The 22,518-nt window shown below is 41.9% G+C and overlaps 1 pseudogene; it reads left to right on the forward strand.

Moving 5' to 3' along the window:
* The first annotated feature begins 488 nt into the window (after positions 1-488).
* LOC148130496 (uncharacterized) lies at positions 489-5,268 on the forward strand (annotated as a pseudogene).
* The last annotated feature ends 17,250 nt before the right edge of the window (positions 5,269-22,518 follow it).

A 22,518-nucleotide genomic window follows, 5' to 3' on the forward strand; every position in this document is an offset into this window, starting at 1 on the left:
CATATCTTTGTTTTTCCACTGTTGTGCAAACACAATTCCAGCAGCTGTTAATGTGTGTAAAATTAAATATGTATTCCCTTTACAATACCTAACAAATTATTTCTGGTTTTAAATCCATATGTTGCTTTACCATTGTTTCTAACCATGACACCACTAACTCTTGAATAGCTACTTGACTTGTACTGACCTAAATACTGAACCTAATTCATATATTCATGTTTTTTGAATTGAGGAATAAATTTCAGAAAAAGAATTCAGTATTACTCTGTGAATGTACCTATGAAATTCATTCTTCTTGATCTAACTTCTTAGATGAAAAACTATATCTTTCTTGTTTGTTGGACCCCAAACACATCCTGATAAGACTGTACATTGTTGGGTGAAAACAGAGATCCCTTCTCTTACCTTAGCCCTCAGCTTACAGCCACAATCGAGTCCAAAGCACAATATTGTTTTATGTCTTTTGCAGTAGTAGCTGTTAGACAAGGATGAAAAGGCAACAGAGTTTGACCACTTTCTTTGCCAAGAAACCAATAATGGAACAATCAGAATCATCAGATATAACAGATCCAACCATCACGGTCACAAGCACCACAAGCACCACTGCCACCACTTGAACTTGGAGAAAACAGCAAGTCAATCTCTGAAACTGAAAGTCTTCCTGATCTTCCTAACTGCTGGACATTGCAGCAATATAGAAGCTTTCAAGAGAAGTATGAGGGACTGGAAGTCTCAAAGAAAAAAATTAGGTTGTAAGTACTGCATGAAACATGACTTTACAGTAGAGAAAGGTGTTCATATGTCCAAGGAGTGGAAACATTTCAAGATTGAGGCAGCAAGGACAATTAAAGAAGTTCAGCAAGCTTCTCTTAGGAAAAAAATGAAAGAATATTTTACATCTAAAGCTCATGTCATTTGCAGAGATAAACTGAAAAAAAGGGGAGCAGGATGCTATAACAAAAGCAGTAGATAAGATGTCTGAAAAATATTTATCTTCTATTTGTAGAGTATTTTTGACAGTTTACAGCAGTGGTAGTCAACCTGGCCCCTACTGCCCACTAGTGGGCATTCCAGCTTTCATGGTGGGCAGTAGGTGTTTTGTCCCCTACTTTATAAATCACCATTACTGTGGAACCGGTAGGCAGTTAGAGAAAACTTTACTACTAACAAAAAGTGGGTAATAGGTATAAAAAGGTTGACTACCCCTGGTTTACAGTCTGGCACAAAGATGTAAACCATTTTCAGAAATAGAAGGACAGGTAGAATTGCAGACTGTAATTGGAGTAGATCTGGAAGTAGGATTACATTCACAGTCAACTGCAGTGAAAATAGTTGATTTCATTGTAAAAGAAATTAAAAGTGAAATGTTTACTAGCATTATTGAACAGAATCTGAAAATATGTTTGATTATTGACGAAGCCTCAATGTTATCATACAAACCAGTTGTGATAGTTTTTGTAAAAGTTGAGGATTCAGATAACCCACCAACAATTTTTGTTGAGCTTGTTGAATTGGAAAAACAAGATGCAGAGATAGTATGTTCTTCAGTTTTGGAAAGTTTGTAAAATGTTGGGTTTACTACAGATTATCTACAAAAAAAATTAATAGCATTTTGCTCTGATGGTGCCAGTGTTATGCTTGGGAGAAAATCTGGAGGATATTAAGCAACTGAATCATTTTAAAATATTTATTGACAAGATACACATATTTTCCATAAACCCTGTAAGAGCCGAAATGAACTATTTGAAATATCCAAACTTGGAGTTGAAATTGTAAAGAATGGTAGAGTTTTGGGACCAAGATGGGCTGCCTGTAGTTTAAGATCAACCCTAGCTGTGTGGCATGCTTATCCAGCATTACATCAGTACTTTCATGCAAATGAAAAATACTCAAGTGTGGCTGACCGTCTTGAAAATATATATATATATATATTTAAATGATTTGGCATTGATGATCGATATTCTAAATGAAATTTCTCTTCTGACAAATGAACCGCAAAGAAGAAATATAGACATCATAAAGGCCGAAAAACTTGTGCTGAGATCAATTAAAGCATTTGAAATGCTCAGACAGGGAAAGGATCCATACGAAAAAAAGGTTGATGGATTAATTACTTCAGAAGCCTTCAAAAATATAAAATTTGTACAAAATTATTGATTTGTTGGACTTCCTTGGGAAAGACTTTTGGAAAGCATCATAACAAATTTGAAAAAAAGACTAATGGATTGTGAACACTTAAAAACAGGTAGCCAATTGCAAGACACAAATAAATTACAATTTCTCCATTTTTTGGAGCAGGATTACTGGAATATCGAAGAAGTCGTAGTCGTAGCCAGAAGCTGAAGAACAATTGCTTGCCTTTAATGACATTTTAATTATGAAATTAATATCAACTATTATAGAGATTTCATAGAAAATGTTTTAAAAGATTCAAAAAACTATGCAATTCCTGACAGTATTAAAAAAGCTAAAGATATGGTCAGAACAATTGCTGTAAGTTCAGCAGAAGCGGAAAGGGGTTTCTCAAAAATAAACCTCATATGTTCAGAACATAGAAGTCGCCTGCTTCCAACACAACCAGCCTGATGACTATTAGTGTGATTGGCCTATCTCTAAAAGAATGGAACATCAAAAAATGGTTAAGAGCACACCATACAGCTGATGATCTGAGAATCAAAATTAAGAAAAGTGCAAGCAAGGAGGGCGCCAATGAAAGAACGCTGTGGAAATATCTTAAAGTTAAAGACAAATAACCCTTTTATGTAAGTACTTGTGTACCTCTTTTATTGTTTTGTGTACTTATTTTATTCTTATTTAAGTAGTAAGTGCACAAAATTAAAAATTTCCTTTTTGTATATTTTCTTTCTGCAGGTCATTCATTGGGGCAAAAAAGTCAGTGACATTGAAGACACACAGCATTTTTATCATTCTTATGTAAGTACTTGTGTACCTCTTTTATTGTTTTGTATACTTATTTCATTTTTATTTAAGTAGTAGGCGCATGAAATAATAAACTACGTTTTTGTATATCTTCTTTTGGTAGGTCATTCATTAAGACAAAGAAGTCAGTGACGTTGACTTGGCCATGCTCACCCAGTCACATGACCATCAAGCCATGCCCACCCAGTCACATGACTGCCAAGCCACACCCACCCAGTCATATGACCACCAAGCCATGCCCACTAAACAAGCCACACCCACAGAACTGATAGTAAATTTTTTTGAATCCCACCACTGAACCTAGAACAGCAAAATGCCAATTTCCTCTTCTAGAGACAGGACAGGAAGATTTCCCTTTGCTTCTCTTCCCTCCCCTCCCCTCCCCTCCCTTCTCCTCTTTCTTCCCCTCCCCTTCTCTCATGAGCAGATGTCCCAGACAAGAAGGTGGTAAGCAGAGAGGAAGTCATCAGAGGAGGGCTCATACAAAAGGTCATATGCTGATTAGACAGTATATAGCTAGTTTAGGAATTAAGAACTATCCCCTTAAGGGACTGCCTTCTGGGAAATGTAGTCTTAGATCATGTGGGCACATCTGGGTTTCTGTTTGGCCATTGAGTCAGACTTCTGATTGGCTAACTTGCTTGTGTGCTAGGTACCGAGGCCAGTTGGAATCACAGCCACGTAGAGGGCAGCATGCTTACCTCAACGGGGGTAGAAATCCACTTTGTTTCACACTATGGAATAGGATCAGATTGTGCCTATCAGATGAATCTCTTCACTGACTGTGAGTTTTTGATATGAGAATACCTGATGACCAATAAACTACTTTGCGTGAAAGCCCTTCTGTAGAGTTTATCTGTTGGTCTTGAGCAAGCAAAGCAAGAGACAGGACAGTGAAACAAATGATTTATATCCCCTCACTCTCTCTTCATTGATTAAAAAGCCCATTTGGAATCTGCTGCCTTGAAAGAGGAACAAGTGTGTTAATTGCCTCGAAAGTAACTACTTTCCCTCTCCTAGCAAATTCCATCTGAGTTGACTGTCTTTGTAAGTGAAAGAAGAATGATTCTGGTTTCCTCTTAACTAAGTGAAAAGAAGCTGAACGAATCCTTCTCTTAAATCAGAACGGGACAAAGGATTTGATTCCTTCTCTTAATCACTGAAGCAAGATCAAAAAATGAATCCTCTCTCTCTCTCTCTCTCTGAGCAAGAAAGTAAAACCTGTTTGAATTTATTGCCTAGAAAGTAAAACAAAAAGGAGAGGAGAGGGCCATAAGGGAAAGGAAGTGCCATAAAAATTCCTCTGCCTGCCTTGAGATTTATTGCAGATATCTCCATGGAGACAATCCATCCCCATGGAGACAAGTCACTTATAGACTTACAGCCACTCTGCATGTGCAAAGCAACTCCCTTAAAGAGGAAATCTGAGTTCGGAATGCTGATGAAAAATGGGCAAAGAATTTAGCTAGAAAGAAAGTCACCATACCCAGCTGGTCTGCTTTAACTTTTGTTTGTAAATCTGGGAAAGTACCCCTTCTTTAAAAGTTGCAAGGCAACCACAGTCTAAATTGGGAACCTCAGAGCCAGATTAAAACCTGCAATTATCATAAGAGGGATACCTCAACAACCAGTTTGCTCCAAGCATTAGTTTAAGACACAGCGCCCTCTGGTGACTAATCTGAAAAGCTGCAAGCCTGTGTTCAAGCTACCCATTGCAGTGCCTCCTGGTGGCCAGTTTGCAAACTCAAACCTGTATTCAAGCTACCCGTTGCAATGCACCCTAGCCGCCCAAAGAGTGTGTTGCATCAATGTCTTCTAGAGTTGCAATGCACCCTAGTGGCAAAAGAGTGTACTGCACCAACCTCTTCTAGAGTTTGCAATGCACTCTAGCGGCCCAAATAGTGTACTGCACCAATGCCTCCAAAGCTTGCAGAGCATCCCAGTGAGCCACACTGACATCTGCAAAACAGTGAGCCACACTGACATCTGCAAAAGCTTGCAGTGCATCATGGTGGTCAAAGAATAAGCTTCATCGACATCTACATAAGTCTGCAGTGCACCCTAGTGGTCAAAGAATGAACTTTACAGAAAATTTCTAAATTACCAAAAAATTCCCTTTGCCAATTTTAAAGAATGGAATCTTTTTCAGCCATGGCAGATGCCTCTGCAGATGCCTCTGATGTGCCAGAAAAGATGAATTCTCTATCCAATCTTGACACAAATGTAGAATCTGAGGTCGCAAACCCAGAATTGGATACCCAAAATCCGGAAGAGGCAGAGGCACCTCAGAAAAGCTATGCCTTAAGGCAGCAAAGAAAGCTTACTTAGGCCCTGCTTTCGCACCTGAAGGATGAGTGGGCTATGACTGTCAATGCCATGAAGATTTCTGGAAGTGGTTGCTACACATCTGTGACACACCCGAAGAGAAGCTTTCCCTCAAGTGCATTCATTCATTGGAGGATGAAATGGATGGGCTTTATGGACAATGCAAAAACAGCAAAAACCATCTCATCTCCATCCAGTCAAAGCTAGGAGAAACAAACCTCAAAGAATACATACAAGGCTTACTGATGTTAAACAAAGAGTGCAAGGAGCTCTTTCAGTGTAGTAGAAAATGTCTCCACACCATGCTCCAGGTAAAGGCCACATTCAAAGTAACCCACTATTCAAACGCGCCATCCCAGAGATTTCACTCTGCTTCCTTTCACCATTCTAAAAAAACCTCCTTCTGTCCCAAGTCAACCAGATCTCAGGCGGGTTCAAGCATCTCACAACAACTTTCTGCTGCAAGCTCTTCCTATCATTCCATTCCTATCCTCCCATCACAGTCACTCATCCTGGGCCTCATGAGCAGAGAGTCTTGCCACCCTAGCTGCAGCAGCATGAGTCGAGGCCGAGGTAGCAATTGTAACCCTGCAGGCAGCAGAGGAAGAGAAACAGCAAAAGGAAGAAGTGACAGCTGTGGTGGCAGAAATGGCCTAAACTCAGGCCAAACTGGAGTTTCTTGAATGACAATGGGAGACAGCAGAAAAGAAAGCACGGGCTGTAGCTTTGCAGGAGGCGGCTGACGGTGCTTCCCTCAACTTCAATCTTAGGAAGTTAGGAAGAGGGAGCCCAGACAAACGGGTCAGAGCCTATGTGGACGAGCAGTATTTGTTACCGCACAAATGGACAGAAGTGGTGCAATCAACTGCAAATGTGCTAGAGATATTTTTTTCCCATATAGCACTGCATATGGAGTATCATTAATGGAGGAACTCCACAACCTATTTACTAAATAATTAGCAGTCAATATGGCTTCACCCCAATATGACCTGCTTAGACCAGAATCCTCTAGCAGTGAGTCCTTCATGGTTTGCAAGATTCCATTCCGTCTCTCAGCAACACCATTCTCAGCTGCTGTATAAGGATTTGTGCATCTGTGTTTTATTCCTAACTGTGCTAACCACAATTGAAAACTTGACATGAATTCTGAAACTCTGTCAGTTTGCAGCTGACATACCTGTTATTTATACCTTCTTTCTACAAAGCTTACCCATTGCTTAAATTTCTGTAGCACCTCTGTTTTACTCTTTAGTAAATAGTAGAACCCAAACCTACTATAGTCATCTACAATGATCAGCGCATACTTAGCTCCTCCCAAACTGGCTTGCACTGGTCCCACCAAATCTGGATGTACTAGTTCTTGTTGTCTGCCTTGTGCTACTCTTGCCTACTGGGAATGCCTTGGACTTTGATGTTTTGCATACTGCACATTCCAAATATGCCTTACGTCCCTTTACATGCAATCCTTCTGCATACTGCTCCATCTTTTGAACAACTTGGAAGCTGGATTGGCCAAGCTTTCTGTGCAAAAGATGAACACATGAATCATGTTTTGCAACATTGCCAAATGTTTGTGCACATTGAACTTTTTTCCCGGTAACATATAGAGATTTTCATGCTTATTGATCCCTTTGCACAGACAATCCCATATTTCTTTATAAGACACCGCCCATTTACAAATTTGGTCTCAAATCCTTGTTTGTCTAAATCAGAAACACTCAGCAAATTATGTTCCATTTCTGGCACACATAAAATATTATTAAACCTTGTGTCCAAATATGGAATTTGCACACTGCCTCTTCCAATGACTTTAGCCTTCTTGCCATTTGCCAAGGCTACTGTGTCTCCTGTAGCTGCCTCCATCCTGTAAAACCATTTAGCATTATTAATAATTATTTGGCTAGACCCACTGTCTATAAGCCATTGATTTCTTCTGCAAGAATTGACTTTTGCTATTGCAAATTTGTCCATCAACTTGTCTTTGTAAACTGGCCCTTTGCAAACAGTCTGTCTTTAAGTGAGTCGAAACGAAGTACCCCTTCTGTTGCTGGGCTTTCTGCTTAGCTGTAGTCTGATATCTTCTACTGCTCTTCCGGTCTCTGGTAACTGCAAGGCTCTTATCTCTGTGTTGCTCTCTGCAGACAGCCTGCCTGTGGAAATTTCCATTGCTCCTCTTGGGCCCCCTCCTCAGGAATTTTTCCTCCTCATGACTTTTTCTATAATGGTGTTTCCGCTCTTCAGCTATCAGACATGCTTTCAGAGCTTCCAAATTCAACTCCTGCTCTGGTTTGCATTCAAACACTGCAGAAACAATGTCCCACGTTTCATCTAGGCTGTTCAAAACTAAGAGCACTTTCTGAGATTCAGGAATCCTCATCCCACATTGTTCTAATTCCACAAACAAAGTTTGCATATGAACAAAATGCCGTTCCACTGAATCTCTTGGCTCTACCAGCTCTATCTCTTGCAAACCAGCTCTATATAACTTTCTTGATAATTTTATGATGTTGCATGCAGATACACTCACATGAACAGTCCTCAATTTATCCCAGACTTCCTTTGCAGGCTAAATCAGCTACATTGATAAACTGATCATCTTTTAAACTTAAGATGATACATGCAAATGCTCTATCATGCAGTTTCTGATCTGCAGCATTCATTGGTGCCTGGGGTGGATTTTCAACAATATTCCAAAGCTCTTTAGCCTTCAGGAAACATTCCATCTTTGCAGCCCAAGTAATATAGTTCTTCTGACCCAAACGGGGTAGAGAGCTCTCTTTAATTTTTTCAGCCATCCTGCAAAGCCTCTTGCCTTGTTTCTTACTTTTAAAACAAGCAGTCTCTCAGCTTTAATTACAATTCAATCTTTTTCTGGGCTTCTGGGCCCATAAACTGTTCAGAGTTTTGCAGCGTTAATTCAGCACCAGAAAAATAAGCGCACCAACATCCCTGTCCTATTGTTTCATTTTTTCCTTATATGTATCCATGTATTCATAACTATGTTTTTACTTATACCTATTATCATTGCCAACATTTGGCAATGTTGCAAAATATGATTCATGTGTTCATCTTTTGCACAGAAAGCTTGGCCATTCCAGCTTCCAAGTTGTTCAAAAGATGGAGCAGTATGCAGAAGGATCACATGTAAAGGGATGTAAGGCATATTTGGAATGTGAAGTATGCAAAACATCAAAGTCCAAGGCATTCCCAGTAAGCAAGAGTAGCACAAGGCAGACAACAAGAACTAGTACATCCAGATTTGGTGGGGCCAGTGCAAGCCAGTTTGGGAGGAGCTAAGTATGCGCTGATCATTGTAGATGAATATAGTAGGTTTGGGTTCTACTATTTACTAAAGAGTAAAACAGAGGTGCTACAGAAATTTAAGCAATGGGTAAGCTTTGTAGAAAGAAGGCAATTGACAAACCAAATAAATAAAATAAATAAATATGGCTGATGCTTCATTTAATGTCTTTATAAACATAATAAGTACTGTAGATTTTAAAAACCAGTTGTAGATTTCTCCAACATCGAGCAAACTCAAACAGAAACATGTTGCAAATTCAGAGCAGAGCTCCAGTCTTCATCAAGCAAGCAAATTAGTTTCTCTTTTAGTTTAGTTGAGCAGGCAACAAGAGGAGAGAAGCAGTTTCATTTTCAATAGACAAACTCAGAGCTCAACATAGCTGCGGAGTTGCAGAGCTTAATATAGAGCCATGCCTAGGCTACTTCTAGTCTCCAAACAGTTCTCATTGGCTGACTTAGTTGCTATGCCTATTCATAGTTACCATGCTCTATTTCACTTCATGAATATACTCTGACACCATCTCTGTCACATGCCCCTGTTCCAGAGCCCATGCCCAGGAGAATCCAAGGGAAGCCCCTAATTATGCTCCTACTGACTCCATGAGGCATACCGTATCAACCAATCCCGGTTATAGCTCCTACGCAGTGCCAGTGGGTGATCCAACATCCCAGAGAGAAAAAGGAGAATGGTCATAATGGTGAGGAAGGCTGGATTTGGCATGTAGTGGTGTGCATAAAATCACTGACAAGCCAGGCAGAGAGTATTTGCTATGGCAGTATATTTTCATGAATGCCATTCATTTCAAAGGGTTGCCGCCAGCCAAAGAGCTTGGACATATGACAGCATGGCTGGGAGCAAAATTGGCAGAAGTAGTAAAAGAAATCTATTCATCCCAACTAAGTAACCCAGTCATCTCCCTTAAGCGAGTTTGGAATGTGCTCAATCAGCGGTATAGTGCATCTACATTGACAGAATCCATGTTATTGGATCATATCAACAACTTCCCTGACATCAGTCCCAGAGAACCTGAGCAGCTATGGGATTTTTCTGCCACCTTTACACAGCTGCGGACAGCACACGAAGATCCCAGCTTATTGGGACTTGTCTGCCTCAACCAGTTCAGGACACAAAAGACTATCATTCAAAAGCTATCACAGCAGCTACTTGAGGAATGGATAAAGTTATCTGCTGCTTACAAGACAAGGTAGCTAGCAGAGAACTCCCCTTTGTTCATGGGTGGGATTCAAATTTTGTAACAACCAGTTCTGTGGGTGTGGCTTAATTTGTGGGTGTAGCTTGGTGGTCATGTGACTAGGTGGGTGTGGCTTGCTGGCTGGGCATGGCTTGGTGGTCACATGACTGGCTGGGCATGACCAACTCAATGTCACTTACATCAAGGGGTGCCTCGCCTGGCCACTCCCCTCCCAGCCATTCCTTGTCACACCCAGCCTCAACTTATCTATCGTTCTGTAAAAATGTTGTTCACCTTTTTTGACTTTATTATCTACATAATATAGATGTACTTTCATGGACCACTGAAAGGAGGAAATGGCTCACATGCTTTGCCCAAGAGTGTGATAGGCAACAGGCTTTTAAGGGGCTGCCAGAAAGAAGGGGGGGCAATGTATTTTGCAAAGAAGCAGAAGGCAAAACAAGAAGCAATGGATGGAAACTGAACAAAGAGAGAAGCAACCTAAAACTAAGGAGAAACTTCCTGACAGTGAGAACAATTAACCAGGGGAACTGCTTGTCTCCAGAAGTTCTGGGTGCTCCAACACTGGAGGTTTTTAAGAAAAGATTGGACAGCCATTTCTCTGAAATGGTATAGGGTTCCCCACAAGATCCCTTCTAAGTGTTATTCTGACACCTTTCTCAGGACCTCCACTCAGATCCAAAATGTGGCTGTGATAGTTTATCAAGAGCTCCTCTGTTTTTTATATATAGCAGCTTTAGCATTTAGGACAGAGGTCTCCAAACTTGATAACTTTAAGACTTGTGGACTTCAAGTCTTCTGCTGCCTGGATAATTCTGGGAGTTGAACTCCACAAGTCTTAAAGTTGCCAAGTTTGGGGACTCCTGGTTTAGGATCAGAGCTAAGTTAATTGTATTTCTATCAATACATAATCCTTAAAAGGACTCTCCTGCATGATCTAATTCAGAGGTCCCTGTTCTATATTAACATTCTCAAATCCTGAAATTCTGATTGGTCCACATGGACTGCAACCTGATTGGCTGACTAAGCGGCCGTGATTGGTGCGCTAAGAATCGATTTCCTTTTTTTAAAAAAAAATAAATTTTATTAAATTTACAATTAAAAACATATCGACATTACATACACAAAAAAGGAAAAAAAAACACTTGGCCTTACAAACTGGAAAGATAAGAGAAGGAGAGATATAAAAGAAAGGAAGAAACAAAGAAAGAGAAAAAGAAATGAAAAGAATACATTTAAAAACAGACAATATCCTTTTTGACAGTCTGCAAGATCCAATTCTCCTAATTTAATTTGAATACGCACATCTTATCAATATCTATGCTTAAATTACCCATTGTCTTTTAAGCAGTTTATCTCTGGATTAACCAATTATACCAAGAGTTCCAATTATCGTAAAATGTTGAAGGCTCTTTATTTTTAAGTGCTATAGTTAATTTGTCCATTTCTGCACAATCACATATTTTCTGGATAACCATTTGTTCTGTAGGTGTATACGGTGATTTCCAACACTGAGCGAACGCTAATCTGGCCGCAGTTAAAATATGAATTGTTACATATTTCATCTTTTTGGATAAATGTTTGTCAGAGATCCCTAGTAGGAAGAACTCTGGTTTGTATTCGATTTGTTCTTTGGTTATCTCCTCCAACCATTTTCTGATTTTTTGCCAATATTTCTGGGTTTCCTTGCAAGACCACCACATGTGAAAAAAGGTTCCTTCTATGCTTTTACATTTCCAGCATTTTGGACTCGTGTTAGGGTTCATTTTCGCCAACTTCGAAGGAGGCAAGTGCCATCTATAAAACATTTTGTATGTATTTTCTTTATACGCTGCCGATTTTGTAATCTTGATATTTCTGTTCCAAATCTTTTCCCATTCTGATAATGTAATACTTCTTCCGACATTCCTGCTCCAGGCTATCATGTTCCCTTTGACTATCTCTTGTTCTAATTCTACTTCCAATAAATATTTATAGAATTTAGATATGTTCTTTTTGTTTGATCCTAATAAAATTTTATCTAAATACTGCAGTTTGTTATAAATTCTGAAGTCTTTAATGTCTTGTTTGTATCTGCTATGAATTTGAATATATAACCACTGATCAATTTTAAATCCCTGTTCCTGTAATTCTTGTTGAGTTTTTAACTTTCCTTGCGGATCTAATAAATCTTTGTATTTAATCATTTTTGTTATGTCCAAATTATTGGGATGTACCATTGCCTCCATTGTTGATAGCCAGATCGGAATTTTTAGATAGAGTTTTTTGCATAATTTTTTCCAATTAATTAATAATGAGTCCCTAATAAGGTGTCTGTGAAAATAAGACTGCTTGGGTTTCCCCACTTCCCATAAGAAGGCATGCCACCCTCTCTGGAGGTCATGCCCTTCTAATGCTAAAATTCTTTTATTAAGTAAGTTCACCCAGTCTTTTAACCATAATAAGATAGCTGCCCAATAATATAATTCCCAATTTGGAAGAGCTAGACCCCCTCTACTTTTCGCATCTTGTAAGGCCTTTACATTGATCCTGGCTTTTTTCCCCTGCCAAATAAATTTAAGTGTAATCTTATTTAATTCTTTGAAAAAAATTTTTGGCAACTTAATTGGAATTGTCTGGAATAAATAAAGAAATTTTGGTAATATGTTCATTTTAATCGAGGCAATCCTGCCCAATAGGGAGAGCTGCAGCTTATTCCAGGACTCTAAATCTTTGTTTGTTTGTTGAAGTAATTTATCATAATTGTTCTCTTTGAGTGATTTACCTTGTGGTGTTAACCATATTTCTAAATATTTGACCCTTTTTGTTACCTGTATCCCCATCATTGCTTCTAATTCTTCCTTCTGGTTTTCTGTTAAGTTTTTGGTCATTAATTTTGTCTTTTTTCTATTAATTTTTAATCCTGCCACTGCGCCAAATCGTTCTAATTCTTTTATTAGATTATATCCTTTTTCCATAGGTTCCTCCAAAAAGAAAATCGTCAGCAAACGCTTGTAGTTTATATTCTTCTGATTCGACCCTCACTCCTTTAATTTCAGAATTTTGTCTAATCTGTGTTAAAAGTGATTCTAGGGCAAATATGAAAAGAAGAGGTGAGAGAGGGCAGCCCTGTCTAACACCCTTTTCTATATTTATTGGACCTGTTTGTTCGCCATTAATTAGTATATTAGCCTGTTGTGTATTGTAAATTGTTGTTATAATGTTTTCGAATTTGGTGCCAAGACTCATATTGTAAATTTTTGAATTAAAAAGTGCCAATTTAAGTTGTCAAATGCTTTCTCAGCATCTAAAAACATGAGTGCGGATTGTTTCTCCGGATGGGCTTCATAGTATTCTAGGACATCGATAACGGTTCTTAAATTGTTCTTTATTTGTCGGGACAGAAGAAATCCATTCTGATCTTCGTGGATATGTGGATTTAAAGCTTGTTTTACTCTATTAGCTATGATAGAAGTAAATAATTTATAGTCAGCATTTAAAAGTGAAATCGGTCTATAGTTGTTAATATATCTATGATCTGCATCCTCCTTCGGGATTAGCGAAATCAGCGCCCCCCTCCATGAGTCTGGCATCTTGGCTGCCAGAAGTACCTCGTTAAACACTTCCAGCATCAGTGGTCCTACTAGTTCCATTATTGCTTTGTATAGTTCTGCTGGGATCCCATCTGGTCCTGGAGATTTGTTATTACTTTGATTCTCCGTTGCTGACTTCAGTTCAGACCATGTGATATCTTTATTCAATAATTCTATCCATTCCTCTCCAATTACCTTGTCATTCGTCTCCTCTAAATAAGTTCTTATTTTATCTTCATTAACTTCCTCCTTTTTATATAATCTTTGAAAATAGTTGTAAATGATATCTTTTTTCTTCTCTATCTCATGTTGTAAGATGCCTTTCTCATCCATTCGTTGATGTATCAATCTCTTTTCTTTCACTTTTTTAAGTTTATGGGATAACCATCTTCCTGGTTTATTTGCATACTCAAAATAAGTTTGTTTGGACCTTTTCAAGTTAACTTCTATTTTATCTTGTTCAAGTAAGTTCAATTTATGTTTAATTGTTATTAACTGATTTTGTATTCTCTGGTTTTTAGGGTTTTTTTGTAGTTGCATTTCTAATTCTTTAATTTGTTGTTGGAATTTATTTTGTTGGGCATGTATTCTTTTATTTCTCATGGTGTTATAAGAGATTGTTGTTCCTCTTATAATTGCCTTCATTGTATCCCAAATATTTTGTTTCGTGGTTGCTTCATTATTATTTTCTTTTAGAAAATAATTTAATTCCTCTTTCAGCTTATTAATGTACTCTTCTTCGTTTATTAACTGAGTATTTAGTGTCCATCTTTTCTTTGTTTTTTTCCTATCTTTCCAAATTAATTGTATTGGGTTGTGGTCGGCCCATTCATTTGGTAGGATTTTAATTTCTTTTATTTCATTAGCCAATTCCCCATCCATCCAGGCCATATCTATTCTGGTCCAAATTTTGTGTGGATTGGAATAATATGTAAACTGTTTCTCTTCTGGGTTTAGTTTTCTCCATAAATCTATTAAGTTTAATTCTTTCAACATGTCCTTACAGCAGGGATCCCCAACCTTTTCGACGCCGCGGCCCGGTTCCGACATCAGCTGGGCGCCGCGGCCCAGTACCGGCGTCAACTGGGCGCCGCCATCTTTTTATGACGAAAAGGCGCTTCGGTGGCGTCACCGAAGCGCTGTTTCATAAAAAGATGGCGGCGCTCAGCGCTTCTGGTGAGCTTTTGGGTAGAAATGGCTTTCTACCCGGAAAAGCTCATCGAGCGCTGGCGCCGCCATCTTTATGACGAAACAGCGCTTCCGGTGAGCTTTCTACCCGGAAAAGCTCACCAGAAGCGCTTTTACCAAAAAGATGGCGGCGCCCAGCAACCAGCGGCCCGGTAAGGGTTGTTCAGCGACCCGGTACCGGTCCGCGGACCGGCGGTTGGGGACCCCTGCCTTACAGGACATAGAAAATTCTCTTTTCCCTTTCTTGTTCTTATTCGCATTACTATGGTCTTTTTGATGATCAGCAATGGAGTTGAAGTCGCCTATCATGCAAATATTCCTTTTTTCGAAACCTATTATTTTTTGATGAAGATCTTTAAAAAATTTCCCTTGTTCTTCATTTGGCGTGTAGATTGCTACCAATAAAAATGTAATATGATTAATCCAAATTTGTATAACCAGAGTTCTTCCTTCCGGATCCGACCAGATTAATTCTGCTTTTACATCGTCTTTCACAAATATTGCAATTCCTTTCTTTTTATGTTTGTCAGCTGGTGCTGTAAAAAGGTTTCCAAGTTTCGGGCAAATTAAATATCTTTCATCATTTTTCCTAATGTGTGTTTCTTGTAGGCATATTATGTCGGCGTTTTGTCTAATTAATTTAGTTAATATCCTTTTCCTTTTAGATGTTGAATTTAAACCATTTATATTAATGGAGAGGAGTTTCTTTCCTATCTCCATTTATCTAAGTCTGTTTAGTTTTTTGTCTAGTGATAATTCGGTTTTCTTCTTGCTGTTGTTGTGAGATTGGTTCTTCTCTCCCTGGTTGTGGTTTATCGTTCCCTAAATTTTGAGGAAGTCCTTCTTTTTGGTTTCTATGGCGATTACGGTCATCCTGTGGTTTCCTTTTAGTTTCCTCCTTGGTGTATTGGTCATCCGTGCCTATTAGCTGATCATGAAAGTCTTGGGCCTGTTCTATAGAGTCTATTTTGATTTTTCTCTCTTTCCAAGTTATTAACATCCCTTCCGGGATTAACCATTTAAAAGGGATTCCTTTTTTATTTAAATAATTGGCCAAAAATTTATAATCCTGTCTTATGACCCTCACTTTCCTTGGGATTTGTTTTAGGATCATAATCTCTTTGCCTTTATATGTTATTGTTTCTTCTCTGGACATTTTAAGAATTAAGTCTCTCACAGATCTCCTAGTGAAACGAATATGAATTTCTCTCGGGCAGTTATGACGTCTAGCATAACTTGTGCTGACCCTATACACCTCATCAAATTCTTTAATTAGATCGTCTTTTTCTTTCCCTAACAATTCAGCCAATAATTTTGCCATTAATTGTTCTAGTTCTTCATTTTTCGCTTCCGCCACATTTTGAAACCTTAAATATGCTGCCGCTTTATCCATTTCGAGGTGGACCAGAGAGTCTTCGGTTTCTCTAGTTGCATTTTTAAATTCCTCATCTATCCTTTCAAAATTTGTCTCCATCCGTTCTGTCCTACTCTCTATTTCTCTTATCTTAACTTCGTTTTTCTCCATAGCCTGTTGCAAGGACCCTATCTTATCCTCCACCTTAAGTAAATCTGCTTTCATTTCCACTTTAAGCTTTCCCATCTCATCTTTTAATTCGCTAATGTCCACTCTGGTTTCGTTATGATTCTTAATCATTATTTCTTGCATCTTGGACATTGCTTCTTGCAAGGATAGTAGGGTAGCTTGTATGTTAACGTTGGAGACATTGGGCTGTTTTTCCCCTATTAGAGATTCTTCAATGGTTTTTTGGATTGTTGGTGAAGCAGAAGTCAAAGTAGTCGTTAGGGTCGGAGTAGTCTTCCTTCCTGTTTTCAAAGCCGTAGTTGTCGTGGAGGTCATCTCTCTTAATATTTGTTTTTGCTGTTGCACTATGTTGGTTATATTGTCCCAGATCACCATTCAGTGTTTAACTCCTAAAATGAAAATTCTATTCTAATACTTCAATCAAATATATAGATAGGCAGTCTATACTCCTATATTATAGAAGGTTATCTAATAATATATAATAATCTTTATAATAAATTTATATACCGAATATCAATATTGATCACCAATGATACATCAAATCCAACCCAATTACTACTTTAAGAAATAATCTTAAATATTCTAAATAATCTAAATCAGCACTATTTTTCACTCTTTGTTGTTACTATTTAAAACAATCAAATCAATTGTCACTGAAATCTATAAGGACAATATACCTTTTTTTCCCCTTTAAGTAGGTAAATTTATCAAACTTATTAAGGGGTTAAGATAGGAAGGAGAAAGGCTGAAAAAATGGGAAAAGAGAAGAGAGAAAAGTTTACCTTAATTTCAGGAAGTCAATAAGCAAGAAGCTAGAAGTTCAAATTGTAAAAATAGTGCCAAGATGATAATATTAAAGTAATACCAAATAGAAATTCCAACAAATAAAATGATGTGATAAGAAAAAAAAATAGATTTTATAGTCAATCTTCAAGCTAAAGGTTTAAGTTTTGAGTTTCTTCCCAGCACTCCGGGGAGCGAATGGTATAATGTGCTGACTAATCACAATAAGGAGTCAATCCTTCCCAGCCTTCCGTTGGTCTCTTCCTCCTTCCTCTTTTTCCTTCTTTCCCTTTCCCGGTTTTGAGTTCAATGTACAAATCTCCTTCACTTATTATTCCCTCCAAAATCCAATAGTCATCTCTTCTTGATCGCTTAACAATCTGTCCTCCCAACAGTATTAAATAAAGCCAATAATCCTATTGTGCTCAGTTCAGAGAGTTAATAAGTCACTTTCAGTGCCGCAGTTCGTCCTCCTCCATCGCCTCCTTCTTCTCAAATATTGTCAAAAAGTTAATCCCAAATACCAAATCACTCACAAATTCAAGTCCTCCAATCTCCTGGTTTCCTATGTTCTTCCTCTCTCCCAAGGGTTTCCCTTTCAAAAGCTATAATCCACACTTTCGCTCTAACGATCACGCCTTTCCGCTCGCATTTGTCACACTTTTGCTTTTCAAGCCGCTTTTCTGGCCGCTTTTCTCTCCGGCTTCCACAAAGTGCTGCTCACAACCAGGAAGAGAAATCTCTCACGCCACTGTCATTCTTCAATCTTCAATATTATATTATGATCTTTCATCACCTTTTACTGCTCCGATCTTGCAGGCTGTCACTATCTTGCTTAGTCACATCGGTGGCAGACTGGACTTTGGAGCTGCCATATACTAGCAGCTAGCTCTTCCGCGCTGGGCTCAGGAGCTCTTCTCTTCATTGCCAGGGGGTTGCCTACCCCCACCCTGTAACTCGAGAGTCTCCTATGCTGACACGAACCTCTCCGGGGTTCGTGTATCCCCTAGGGATCACTCCAGACACTAGAGAAGGTATCCGAAAACCGCAGCAGTCTTCTCCACCTCTGCATGTCCCTGTCCTGCCACCGGAAGTCGGTCTCCGAAGGCACGATTTCTACCGATGGAACCAGCGCGAGGGCGAGGGCATCAGCGACTTCGTGGCTGAGCTGAGGGACCTCGGAGGCCTGTGCGGGTTCACCGATCTGGACGAGGCTCTGCGAGACCGAGTCGTCCTCGGGCTCAGAGACCCCATCCTACAGAGCAGGCTGATGGCCAAGGGCAACATCTCCCTCACCGACACCATCGTGGAAGCAACTGCGGCCGAGGCCACCCACAGGTCGGTGGCCCGGATGCGGCAAGTGAATGGGGCAGACCATCAGGCAGCCATCGAGATGGGCCCAGCGCAGGAGAAACACACAGAGACCAGCCACTGGGCGACCACCACCACCCACCATGGCGACGTTGATTCCCCCTCCAACACCAATGAGGAGGAGGAAGAAATCCACCGACTCCAGGCGGAGTGCGATCGGCGGGACCGGAGAGGACGTAAGTCGGGGTTCCAGTGCACCAGCTGCGGAGGCGATCACCCCCGCTCCGAATGCTGTTTTCTCGATGCCATTTGCCGGCGTTGCGAAAAGCGGCGGCACATCACCAAGGTATGCGGGAAGAGACGGTACTACAGTCCCCGGCATCGAGGCAGCAGCCCCAGGCGACGAGACGGCACCCCCCCAGCAACTGAGACCGCCAGACCGAAAGCAGATGGAACCGAGATGGCCGGAACAGACGACTCAGAAAGGTGCAGCGGAGAGAGGAAACCCACCAGATGGTCGTCATCGGCCATTCATCAACCATCGATGCCCAGAAGGTATGCATGGAGGTAGGCATCGAGGGCCAACCATGTGAAATGGAGGTGGATTCCGGGTCCTACCTCTCCATGGTTTCCTGGCACACAATCAAACACCTGGTGCCTACCATCCGCCGCCGCGAGCTGAACGACCAAAAGCTGACCCTGAAGGACTATCAGGGAAACCGTATCCCTGTAGTCGGCGTCGGACATTTTAAAATAACTTTCAAAGGCCACACCGAGGTACTGCCGCTCACAATCGTGGACAAAGACCGTCCCAGCCTGCTCGGACTGCAATGGTTCATGCCTCTGGGAATCGAAGTAACGGGCATCCACCACACCGACGAGGCGGACTGGGAGGCAACGCTCGTAAGGGACTTCCAGGAGGTCTTTGACGACACCCTAGGCAAGTACAAGGGGTCCCCAATCTCCTTCAACCTTAGCCCAAACGTTGCCCCAATCCGCCTTAAGCCATGGCGAGTGCCATTTGCCCTCAAGCCAAAAATCGATGAGCAATTAGATAAGCTCATCGCGCAAGGGGTCTTAGAGCCAATTGACCATGCCCGTTGGGAAACACCCATAGTCACCCCCATCAAACCGGATGGCTCCATAAGAATCTGTGGTGACTATAAGGCCACCCTCAACCATGCCCTGCAGCAAAGTGCCTACCCCGTCTCAGTGGTACAACACCTTCTGCACTCAATGGGGGGAGGCCGGGTCTTTGCAAAGCTCGACCTGGCTCAAGCCTATCAGCAACTGCTGGTCAATGCCGAAACCGCCGAGGCGCAAACAATTGTAACACACTGAGGGGCATTTCGATGCAACCGTCTCCAATTCGGAATCAGTGTCATGCCAGGAGTCTTCCAAAGCCTCATGGAAAGACTGCTGCAGGGAATAAAGGGAGTGGTGCCTTACTTTGACGACGTACTGGTGGCAGCCACCAACAAAAAACAATTGGAAACCCGCCTAAGGGCAGTACTGCAAAAATTCAAAGACTCCGGCCTTAAAGTCAAAAAGGGGAAATGCCAACTCTGCACCAAGAGGGTCGAATTCCTGGGGTATCTCCTAGACAAGCACGGGATCCACCCCACCGAGAACAAACTCAGAGCCATCAAGGAAGCCCCTAGACCAAAAAACAAGGCGAAACTGCAGGAGTTTTTGGGACTTATTAACTTTTATAATGTTTTCCTACCCCAAAAGGTGACCGCGGTGGAACCCTTGCATAGGCTGTTGGACAAAACAGCCACCTGGACTTGGGGGAAGCGGGAGGAAAACGCAATCCAACAGACCAAAAACCTGCTAACGTCCGACGCAGTCCTCATTCAATATAGCGAGACCCTGCCGCTGACGGTAACATGCGACGCATCACCCTTTGGCGTCGGGGTGATCCTCAGCCACACATTACTGGATGGGAAAGAAGCACCCATCGCCTTCTTTTCAAGAACTCTGTCTAAGCCGGAAAGAAACTACAGCCAGCTGGACAAGGAAGCCCTAGCGATCATCTCCGGAGTGAAAAGGTTCCATGAGTATCTCTACTGTAGGACCTTTTCAATCGTTACCGATCACAAACTGCTACTAGGGATACTGGCAGGGAACAAAGCCACCCCGAACATCCTGTCACCCAGGATGACAAGGTGGTCCGAGTTCCTTGCCGCCTACAGTTACCAGCTGACACACCTGCCCGGCAAGGACATCTTGCACGCAGACGCACTGAGCCGCTCCCCCCTACCAGACCTGGAGGACGACCCAGCACCCACAACAACAACCCTGCAGATAGAGACTTTACCCAGCCCACTCCTGACCACGCCAGACATTGCCTGAGAAACAAATAAAGACAAGCGGCTGGCACGAGTCTTGAGCTGGGTAGAGAAAGGGTGGCCAGAAAGCGACGAAAACGAACAATTCAAAGCCTTCAGGAGCCGTCAAACCGAACTTTTCTCACAGAAGGGGTGCATACTTTGGGGAGACCGGGTGGTGATACCAGAAACTTTACAAAAAAAGGGTATTAGCCATGTTGCATGAGGGGCACCCGGGCATCGTCAAGAAGAAAGCCCTGGCCAGAAGTTATGCTTGGTGGCCAGGGATGGACAAACAAATCAAGATGTGGGTAGCCGCATGCAAAAGGTGCCAGGAAACGCGATCCACCCCCCCCCCCGCCGCACCAGTCCTGGAATGGGAAACTCCTAGAGGCCCCTGGTTGCGAATCCACATAGATTTCACCGGGCCCACCAAGGGACACACATTCCTGGTCACAGTAGATGCTTACTCCAACTGGCTGGAAGTAAGCACCATGAAAACCACAACAATGGAAGCAGTCATAAAAAAACTGAATAAACTTTTCGCCACACACGGGTTGCCAGATGTGCTAGTGTCGGACAACGGACCACAGTTTACGGCACTAGCGTTCAAAAAATACCTGGCTGAACGAGGCATAAGGCATGCCTTAACATCGCCCACTCACCCGGCAGCGAATGGGCGGGCGGAGCGAATGGTTCAGTACACAAAAAAAACCCATACAAAAAATAGAAACCGGCGACATACAAGAAAAAATAAATAGAATGCTACTCATACAACACATCACACCTAACACAACCACAAATAAAAGCCCAGCAGAACTACTTATGGGCAGGAAACTAAGGTCCCCACTAGACCGATTGCACCCCACGTATAACCCGGAGAAACCCCCAGGCTCGTCCAGTAAACACCGAACATTTAACATCAGAGACACCGTCTACGCAAAGAATTTCACGGGAGACCCACTCTGGGTACTAGCACAGATAACCCAGGTAACGGGCCCCCGGTCGTACCGACTGCAAACCACCGACGGACGAAGCTGGAAGCGGCACATCGACCAGCTACGGTCAAGACTAGCCACTGACAGCACCAACACCCCGCAAACAACCACTAATGAAGAAACCAGAAGGGGGGGGAAAATCCCAAATGCCAAACAAGGGGAAGAGGAAAGGCCTAAAATGCAAGCAGAACACCCCCCAACCAGAACAAGCCAAACCCAAACAATAAACCAGCCATACTCACCAGTAGACCTCGAGCCATTGCAGACGTGAGCTTCACCTGGAAGGAGCAGCCGAGCCAGCTCAACCAGCCCGGAGAGACCAGGCAGGAACGGTGGAGCCGACAACTCGACCGACCCAGGTAGACCGGGTGGGAGTTGCAGCAATGGGCCCGGCTCACTATTCCAGGTGGTTCCATCGAAGGGTTTGAGAGTGACGCGGAGCCCGTCCGAACCGGTCGACGACAAGACACCTACTGAAACACGCAAGTCAACTAGGCAAGTATGAAGCCCCGCCTACCTGCGCGACTACGTCACCACGCTCCGTCAGATGAAACCAAGAGGGGAGGGGTGTTCTATATTAACATTCTCCTGAAATCCTGATTGGTCCACACGGACCGCAACCTGATTGGCTGACTAAGCGGCCGTGATTGGTGCGCTAAAAATCTACCACGATTGGCCGAGCCAATCGCGGGAGATTCAAAGCGATGTCATTGGCCGCCGAGCTGCGAGCTGGCTCTATATGAAGAGCCGCCGCGAATCGCAGGTCTTGTACAGAACTGTATATTCAATAAAGAGCTGACTGTTCACTTTGGTCTCGCGTCTCAATGGAACCGATCTACCCGATCTAACAGTCCCCAACCTTTCTGGCACCAGGGACTGGTTTCATGGAAGATAATTTTTCCATAGACCTGTGTGTGTGTGAGAGAGAGAGAGAGAGAGAAAGAGAAGGGGGGAGGGAGGGAAAGGGAGAAAAGTATACAGTTTGGGAAAGAAGCACAAACAGAAGTGGTA

Source organism: Notechis scutatus, chromosome 5 (assembly GCF_049901735.1).
Source record: "Notechis scutatus isolate UNSWTSFEM ecotype Mainland chromosome 5, rNotScu1.2, whole genome shotgun sequence".
NCBI classification, from domain to species: Eukaryota; Metazoa; Chordata; class Lepidosauria; order Squamata; family Elapidae; genus Notechis; species Notechis scutatus.